The sequence below is a fragment of the Petaurus breviceps genome, unplaced genomic scaffold (assembly GCF_028583685.1).
Source record: "Petaurus breviceps papuanus isolate PSGF00001 unplaced genomic scaffold, PetGlider_PUasm1.0 84, whole genome shotgun sequence".
In the NCBI taxonomy this organism is placed as follows: domain Eukaryota; kingdom Metazoa; phylum Chordata; class Mammalia; order Diprotodontia; family Petauridae; genus Petaurus; species Petaurus breviceps.
In genome coordinates this window covers 7,644,177-7,652,746 of record NW_027186645.1, presented here as the reverse complement: position 1 = coordinate 7,652,746, position 8,570 = coordinate 7,644,177, and the positions used below count along the sequence as shown (strand labels likewise).

The following is an 8,570-nucleotide window of genomic DNA, read 5'->3' as shown; positions in this document are numbered from 1 at the left end:
GATATTTCTCTAGTAAGATCCTCAAACTGGGAGCCATTATCTTTGTATTATCTCCTCATAGATCAGCCTCCTAGCCCTGTCTTCCTTTCCTACACTATGGCAAGCCTCAGAATCAAAGGGAAACTATTTGTCATTTTCACTGAGCAGAATGAACTGAATAAATTGGTGGGTGTTGTCAGTTTTGAAGAGTAAATCAGATCTTAACATTCTCTTGGTTTTAACCAAAGGTATTATTTTACTTACCAGATGAAAGTTTTTTTTTTAGTCTTTTATAGTACCACTGAAAAGGCCATGCTGACCTTTTCTATACTAATTACTTTACAGTTACAATACTATTTAATTTGGAAGCCCTATCACATTAAATCAAATGGCAATCATATAGTTTTCATGACATTAGCTAACTTTGAGTGGTGAAGTTTTTTAAAAAAGTTTGAATTAGAACAATATACTGGACTTTGTGGTTAAGCAACTTGGTATCTGCTGATGAGTACATAGCTGAACAAAGGTTGATTTAGTTTTGAATGTTGACCAGGAAATTGCATTTTTAAACTGGATTTTTTTTAAAGTTCATTTTGTATCACCTTCAGGTTGTAATGACCTGCTCATATTATTTCAAGAGAGATATACCAAAAGGAAAATGACTTTTCATCTTCTAATCATTACCTTTATTTTTATGTTTAGAGAGGGACGATACTATGGTATCATGTTGCATATACTATACAGGATAGCAATACTATCCTATGCTATAGTGGGAAAAGGTCTGAATTGAGAGTCAGGGTTTCAGGTTGAAATAATCACTCTTACTTTTGCAACCTTAGGCCAATCACTTGACTCTCAATGAATTTTTATTTTCTCATCTATTCAAAGTCCTGTCAAGATACAATATTCTTCATTCAATGAGTTTGTTGAATGCATTGTCTCCAGTAAGAAAAATAAACACAGTTGTATGCTTCTTAGGCGCAAAACAATTCACTCAGCTTAATCAGTGCACTATGATCGAACTGTGTTGGGATGCTGGGTTTTGATCAGTGTCTTTTTTTTTCTTCCATTAGAGGTTACAGAGGACTAATATGGAGACAAATGTGTTAACAAAACTTTCACAGTATGGATAGGTGCTGATTTGTTGTGGTGAGGAAAATCTGATTAAATTAAATCTAAAGGTTAACATAATGCTATCTTTAGAATTGTCAACTCTGTTGTCTTCACTGAGATTCAATTGAAATTTTAAACACACTCTAAGGTCCTTAACTCAGTTTTGATTTTATCTTATGCAAGCAAGGAACACTGAAGAAACTCTCAGCACTGCTTTTTTGGCCACATTTGGGACCTGTACTCTTCTCATTGGAATCAGAATCATAGAATTTCTCAGTTGGAAGAGACGTTGGAGGTCATTTAGCCCAACCTGTACATGAACAGGGATTCTCCTTAAACATCCCTGAAATAGTTGTCATCTAGTCTTTACTTGAAAACCTCTAGGGAGGAGAAATCATATACATTTTGAGGCAACCAATTATATTTTTAGATAACTCTAATTGTTAAGAAATTTTTCCTTCCATTAAGATCAAATCTTAATCTCTGTAACTTCTCCCCATGGCTCTTTTTTGCCACCTGGGGCCATGTAGAACAAGTTTAATGCCTTACCTGCATGACAGATCTTCAGATACTTCATGGCAACTCCTTTAATATCTTCTTCAAGGTAAACCCTCTCAGTTCCTTTGACTGATCCTCGTATTGCATGATTTTAAATCCTTTGTCATTATAGTTGCAGTTCTCATGGTATTTTCTAACATTAATTTTTGCACTAAAATGTGGAGCCTAGAATTGAACACAATAGGCTGGATGTAGTGGTACCAGGGTCAAGTACCACAGGTCTATCTCCTTCCTAATCTTTGATCCTACATGACTCTTAATCAGGCCTAGGTTCTTGTTATAAGTTTGCACTACACTAAAATCCTCGAAAATTTTTAGATTGACTTATGTCTAACTATATATTCCTCCATCTAATATATGTGAAGTTATATACATATATTCTGTATATATATATATATATATATATAGCCACCTACTAGAAATAGTAAAAAATAAGAAAAACCCCTTTGAACAAAACTCACAGACATCATTTTATGCCCTATAGTAGCTGAGCTGTGCCTGGGGATAATAAACCTGCTGTGTGTATATATGTGTATACACACACACACAGCAGGTTTCTTATATGTATATATATATGTATGTATGTTTATATGTATATATAAAACCAAAATATATTAATTTAACCCTAAGAGGTTTTATTTTATTCTATTTAACAAAATGTTTTAATCTCTCAAGATCTTTTTTTTTTATCCTGTGGTTCAACATGATGGCTATTCTTCCCAACTCATTGTCATCTGTGTATTTGATAAGCATGACACTCATGTCTTTATCATTGGTAAAAATATTAAATGACACAAAGACTGAATTGTTTCATTAATGATTACTCTTTCAGTTTGATTATTTAATCAACCCCATATCTATAATTGTATCCTCAGCCCACATCTCTATCAATTTTTTAAGTGTGTGTCTCCTTACCTCACCTAGATTGGAAATGCAAGGGCCACTTCAGGGCCAATCCCAATATCAATTGCAATGGAAGTTTAACCTCTTCTAGTTATGCCCTGGGGTAGTTTGTCCTCTCTTAGGAGATTTGATGTCTTGGTTCTCCCTGGGGATCACCACATTGGTGTCAAAGTTATTGCATCCAGTACTACATTTAGTCTACTGTAACTTAGAAGTCCGGAGCTCTAGAGATCCACTAGCCTCAGTTCTGATTAGCTGGGACTGCAACTGTGCACTATCATGCTCAGCATCTCTCCCCTCTGAGCAAAGAAAAAAAATGAGAAAATTTGTCAGAAGTTTTTGTAAAATTTATATAAACTGTATTTGTAGAATTCTCTGGTTTATCAGTCTAATAACTGTCAAACAAGGAAGTGGGGTGTGTGTGACTTGTTCCTGATACAGCTACACTAGCTCTTGTGATCCTAGCTCCCATTTCATTAACTATTTCTTTAGCAATCCTTGAGACTTTATAATGTTTACTGATGCCATCCAGGTTTATTGCAGCAGTTTTACATGTTTTGTGAACCTCTAAAAGTCAGGGAAAGTTTTATCACTTGGGAAATTATCTATCACATCCTAGATAAATGACTCTGGAAGACAGAGCACTTCTCTCTTGTTATTGTCAGCGTAACAAGTAGCTGACTCAGTTGTTGCTTGTCCTTTGTACTCGAAGGGAGCTAATGACATCACAATGCTGTGGTCAGGGTACAGTGTCTTTGACTGTGGCTGATCAGTCCAAGAGGAGCTCAGAAGGCCTACCACATGTTGGGCACAAATTGTTCATTTGAACATTTGGATAGGAGATGTTTTTAGATTTGCCCATCTCTTTGTTCCTGTGTGCTGCTGAGATTCTGCTTTGTTTTTTGAGCATAGCATCTTCTTTGATGTGGGTCCATCATGCTAGATGGCACATCCTGTGCCATCATATCCCATGTCTCACAATTGATACTAAAGTTTTTCACAAAGGCTTTGAGAGTGTCTTCTGACCTCCGTGTGAGCACTTTCCTTATGTGAGTTCTTCCTAAAATGGTCTTTTGGAGAAATGTATATTTGACCTCTGGACAATATTGCCAGCCCATCATAGCTGTACTCTCTGCAGTAGAGTTTAATGCCTTTGATGTCTGGTAGCTTATCTTGCCAGGGAAACTTCAAAATCTTCCTCAGACAATTCAAGTGTAAGTGGTTCAATTTTCTGGCATGGTGCAGGTAAATTGTCCAGGTTTCACAGGCATACAACAATGAGGTCATCACAACAGCTCTGCACACCTTCAGTTTGGTAGGCAGCCTAGTACCTCTTCTTTCCCACACATTTTTTCAGAGTCTCCCAACTGCTGAGCTAGCTCTAGAAATGTGTGAGTCAAACTCATCTTCTCTGTGGACTTCCCTATAAAGTGTACTGCCAAGGTAAGTGAACTTATTCACAACATTTAAAATTATTCCATTTGCTGTAACTGATGCGTCCATATATGGATGGTGTGGTGCTGGCTGGTGGAGAACCTCGGTTTTCTTGATATTGATTATCAGGTCAAAATTAACATAAGCAGTGGAGAATAGATCCTCATTATGTTGCATTTCAGCCTTCAAGGTAGCTTTGAGTGTACAATCATTTGTAAATAAAAAGTTGCACATTGACTCTTCCTCCACTTTAGTCTTGGCTTGTAGTCTTGTCAAGTTAAGTAGTTTACCATCAATATGGTAGCTGACTTTTATGCCATTTTCATCTTCACTGAAGGCATCTGACAACATCACTGATGTTGCAAGAAAATGAATGCGAGAAAGCACATAGCCATTGACCCCTCTAGATACTATTTATTGGAGCCCGTCTTATGAATATGTGTCCTGGCAACTGTTTCTGCAGATCTTGTCTCCTCAACAACCTAGGCTGGTGAAGACCCAAAAAAAGAAAGTTCTTGCCATGAAATCCTTGGGATTCAATATCATAAGCAGATGTGACTTGTTCTGTGGAAGTAACATCTTCTTTGCTATTACATTGTAAGGACCCTGGAACCTTTCCATCTTATCTGTAGCTTTCTGTATATGTTCTTTCTTTCTATTAGGATATAAGGTCTTTCAGAAAATGGACTGTTTTGATTTTCTATTTATTTATATCTCCAGTACTTAGCAGAGTGTTATGCATACAATACGCACTTAATAAGTGTGTCCTTTAGAATTCTGAAACCTTCCAAATCTCCTTCACACCCCCCCTTTTACCTTTAGGCTGTATTATTATGTCATAGTCTTAATATCTGTAAGAAAAAGAGTTTAAAAGGACCTTATGGTTCATTTAGTATAACTCCCTGTCCCACTATCTTACATTTGAGGAACTGAGGCCCAGGGAGTTTAAGTGATTTACTTAAAAGTTATACAGGTAATAATTGCTAGAAATTGGAATTTAAAACCAAATCCTTTGACTCCAAAAAGAGTTTTGTTTCCTTTAGATCTCACTGCTTTCCTACATTCTCCCATGTAACCTTGAAATGGAAATATTATCTTGAAATTCCCAGAAATGGGTTAAACAGTAACCCTATCCTTGTCCCTGCCCTGATCTACCCCAATGAGATGAAGATATCCTCTACTCTCTGTCACAAAAGAGTAACTTATGGCCTATGGATATCTCTCTTCATCAGTGTCTGGGCAGCTGGTGGTATATCTTCCTTGCTTCTTATTTATTTGCCTTCACTGGTGGAAATTTGGTTGGAGGTAAGGCTTTTAGATATAGCTTATTATTTCAGATCCCATATTAATAATGTACTGTAGTGTCATTATACCAGTAGGGAGATGGGAATGCCATTCTTATCTTTGTATTTGAAATCAAAGGAGAAATATAAAACATTTCATATATTTATTCAATTAAGTCAGGCATGTATTGAGTGCCTACCTTGGGCAGATCCCTATGAATGTAGTGAAGGAAATAGAGAGTTTAAGTAAGATATGGCCCCTGCCTTCATAGTATCTATAGTCTAGTAAGTAGAAAAAGTGGCAGAGATAATTATAAAACACACATGCAATGGTATATGATTTTGAGAAGGGCAGAATAAAGGTCTTTTTGAAGTCATAGTAGAAAATTATTATCTATAGAGGATCAAGGATAATTTAAGATGGGGTCATGGGCAGGTTTCCCATATAGTAAATTCTACTTTATAGTAATGTTAACATGATGTCACTAATATGTTTAGAAAAATATGTGATAATTCTGCACATTAGTTTAGGAAGATGTTCTTACAACATATCATTACAAGCTTTTCCAGTGGTATTATAGAGTGTTTTATGAGTGCTTTTGAGGACTTTAACTATGTCGTCTGTATTGCCATCAAACACCTCGCCTAGAGGTCCTTAAGCTATAAAGCATCAGGGTCATAGCTGGATATTGATGAGTTCACTGTCATCTTTATACACCTGCTGAACTGTATTCTGAATTCTGTGAGGGTGAGAAAAGAAGGCTCTCAGCGCTTCACGGTGCATGACATGATTACAAATGATTGTTCACATAGGCCTGAAAATGTAAGGATGTACTTAGGCTTGTTCTCTAGCAAGTATATCTGGTATAATTTTGTGCCATATAGCCCATTCCATCATGACTTTTGAAGTGTAACCTTAGGTCATAGGAAGATATATAATTAACACAAGGTGGAAATTATATATTCTCCACTTTTTACATTGTAATGAATGATTTAAGGATGATTTTCATCAGCATATAGAGTCATGATTATAGATTTAGAGCTGAAAGGGACAGATGAGGAAACAAGATATGAGAAGTTAAATAATATGCTCAAGATGATTTAGGAAAAGCACAGGAACCATGGGAATGGTAGCACCTGCACAGATCACTAGACTTGCTTCCATCCCAGTCCTCATAGTCATAGTCCAAGGAAGCAACTCATGTGTTAAAGGGGTCACCCATCCCCATCAACTGCCAACCAGTTGCCAACAGTTCAAGCAAGTCAGTCTGGCTGAAGTAGCAAGATATCCTGAATGAGACAGCAACATGTGCCAGATAAGTCAAGCTAGTTCCAAAGCCTTGACTATCACCTTTCCATGAACCCCAGTTGGTTATTTTAGGACCCAAACCCAAGAGTTTTAGGAATAGCAATGTTTCTAATATAGTTCTCCAAGTCATTTTCCTAGAAAGCAAGCTCTGTGGAGCTATAGTCTGGGAACTGCACCTGCAGGTGCTACATCTGTTAAAGGCCCAGAAGAGAAAGCACTTCCCAGCAAATTCCTTGGCACTTTGAATGATTCAAATTCAGAAAGTGTTAAGATTTGATTTGTACAGAGTTAAACTGAGGTGACCCCCAAGCCGGATCCGCAGCTGAGGCCAGCAACATGTTCAAGGTAATTTAGTGGTCAGCAGGTTCTGCCAGCCTGAGTCTTCTCTCCTTCAAAGTCTATGCATGTCATAAAAAGGAAAAAACAGGGGCTGCCATGTAGCCTAGCAAGTAAGAGCACCGGCTCCAGTGTCGGGATAACCTCGATCAAATCCGGGCTCAGATACTCAGCACCACACCCAGAAGTAACTGGCTGTGTAACCTTGAGCAAGTTACTTAACCCCGATTGTTTAAAAAAAAAAAAAAAAGGAAAAAACAGATAAATGTTCAGTCAGAGTTGATGAGCTTTCACTCTACTCAATTCCAAACTTTGAGTACAAATATGTGGGGGAACCAAGAAGCCCCCTGGAGGAAGGCATTTCACAACTTAGAAAGTATGCCATGCCATATACATACTGGTTTCAGGTTTCTTATGACAAAACTAAGCCCACAATAGATGCTGCCATTCAACATGGAGTAGCCAGCTGTGAACTTTTTCAAAATCCACCTCCAGGATTTTTGCCAAGACTTGGTATGATTGGTTTTTCTGGAATTTTGGGATACTTTTTTTTGCTAAAGGTTCAAAATTAAAGAAGCTTGTGTATCCAGTTGGTTTCATGAGCATTGCTGCATCTGTCTATTATCCACAAGAGGCTTTTGAATTTGCACAGGTCAATGGAGAGAAATTGTATGATTGGGGTTTGCGAGTATATATAATCCTTGAAGATGTGTGGAAGACATACTTTCAAACAGATGCAAACCAGGAGAAGGCTGAAGATGTGAAGCAGCCATCTAAACAAAGAAATAAATAGGATAGCCCTGGTGCTGCCCATTTTCAACAGATTTACTCCAGAGACTCCATGCAGAAACCAATATTTTGAATAGATAAAGAAAGATACCAGAGATGTTGATATTGAATGCAATAAAGTGTCTTTCTTTTTCAGGAAAGACCACATTTGCCCCCCTCGTTATCTCTGGTGATGCCATATCGCTGAACGAACTGGTTTAATATTCTTTCACCTAGAGATAATTTATAAGTCCTAGAACTCCTTGCCCTCATGTTGCTATTCATGTACATAATTAAAATCCCAAGTAAAAAAAAAGCAAAAAAAAAGATTTGATTTGTACAGATGATATTAAAGAAGAAGCATTACCATCTGATTTGTTGTTGAACCTTCAGAAGCCTGTGGCATTGAATCTTGAGCATTCTAGATGTGTTTTCTCTTTCATTAGAATGTATACTCCTTGAAAACAGGGATTATCTTGTTTTATACTTGTATCTTTAACACTTAAACAAATTATTTTATACAGTAACCACTTCTTAAATGTTTTGTATCTATCCTTCCATCTGCCCATCCATTCATCCATCCATCCATGCTACTCAGGAATTTGTGGTATTACATATATGGCCCCAAATCAGTCATTTAGTTTCTTTGGGGCCTGAGTTTCCTATCTGCAAAATAAGAGGATTGAACTAGATGTTCTCTTAATTTCTCTTCAGTTCTGAATCTGATAGCTTTATGATCACTTGGTTTAGCCTTCTCCCTTAAGGCAAGAACAGGATTATGATTTATTTTTCCAAATGAAGCATATCAGGGAATGGAATGTGGTATAATGGAAAGAACTCTTGCTCTAAAGTCAGTGGAAGGACCTGATTAAAATCTCATTTCTGAT

General features: G+C 37.0%; 1 pseudogene; it reads left to right on the top strand.

Moving 5' to 3' along the window:
* Positions 1-6,391: 6,391 nt before the first annotated feature.
* On the top strand, positions 6,392-8,010 carry LOC138176221 (MICOS complex subunit MIC26 pseudogene; annotated as a pseudogene).
* Positions 8,011-8,570: the final 560 nt, after the last annotated feature.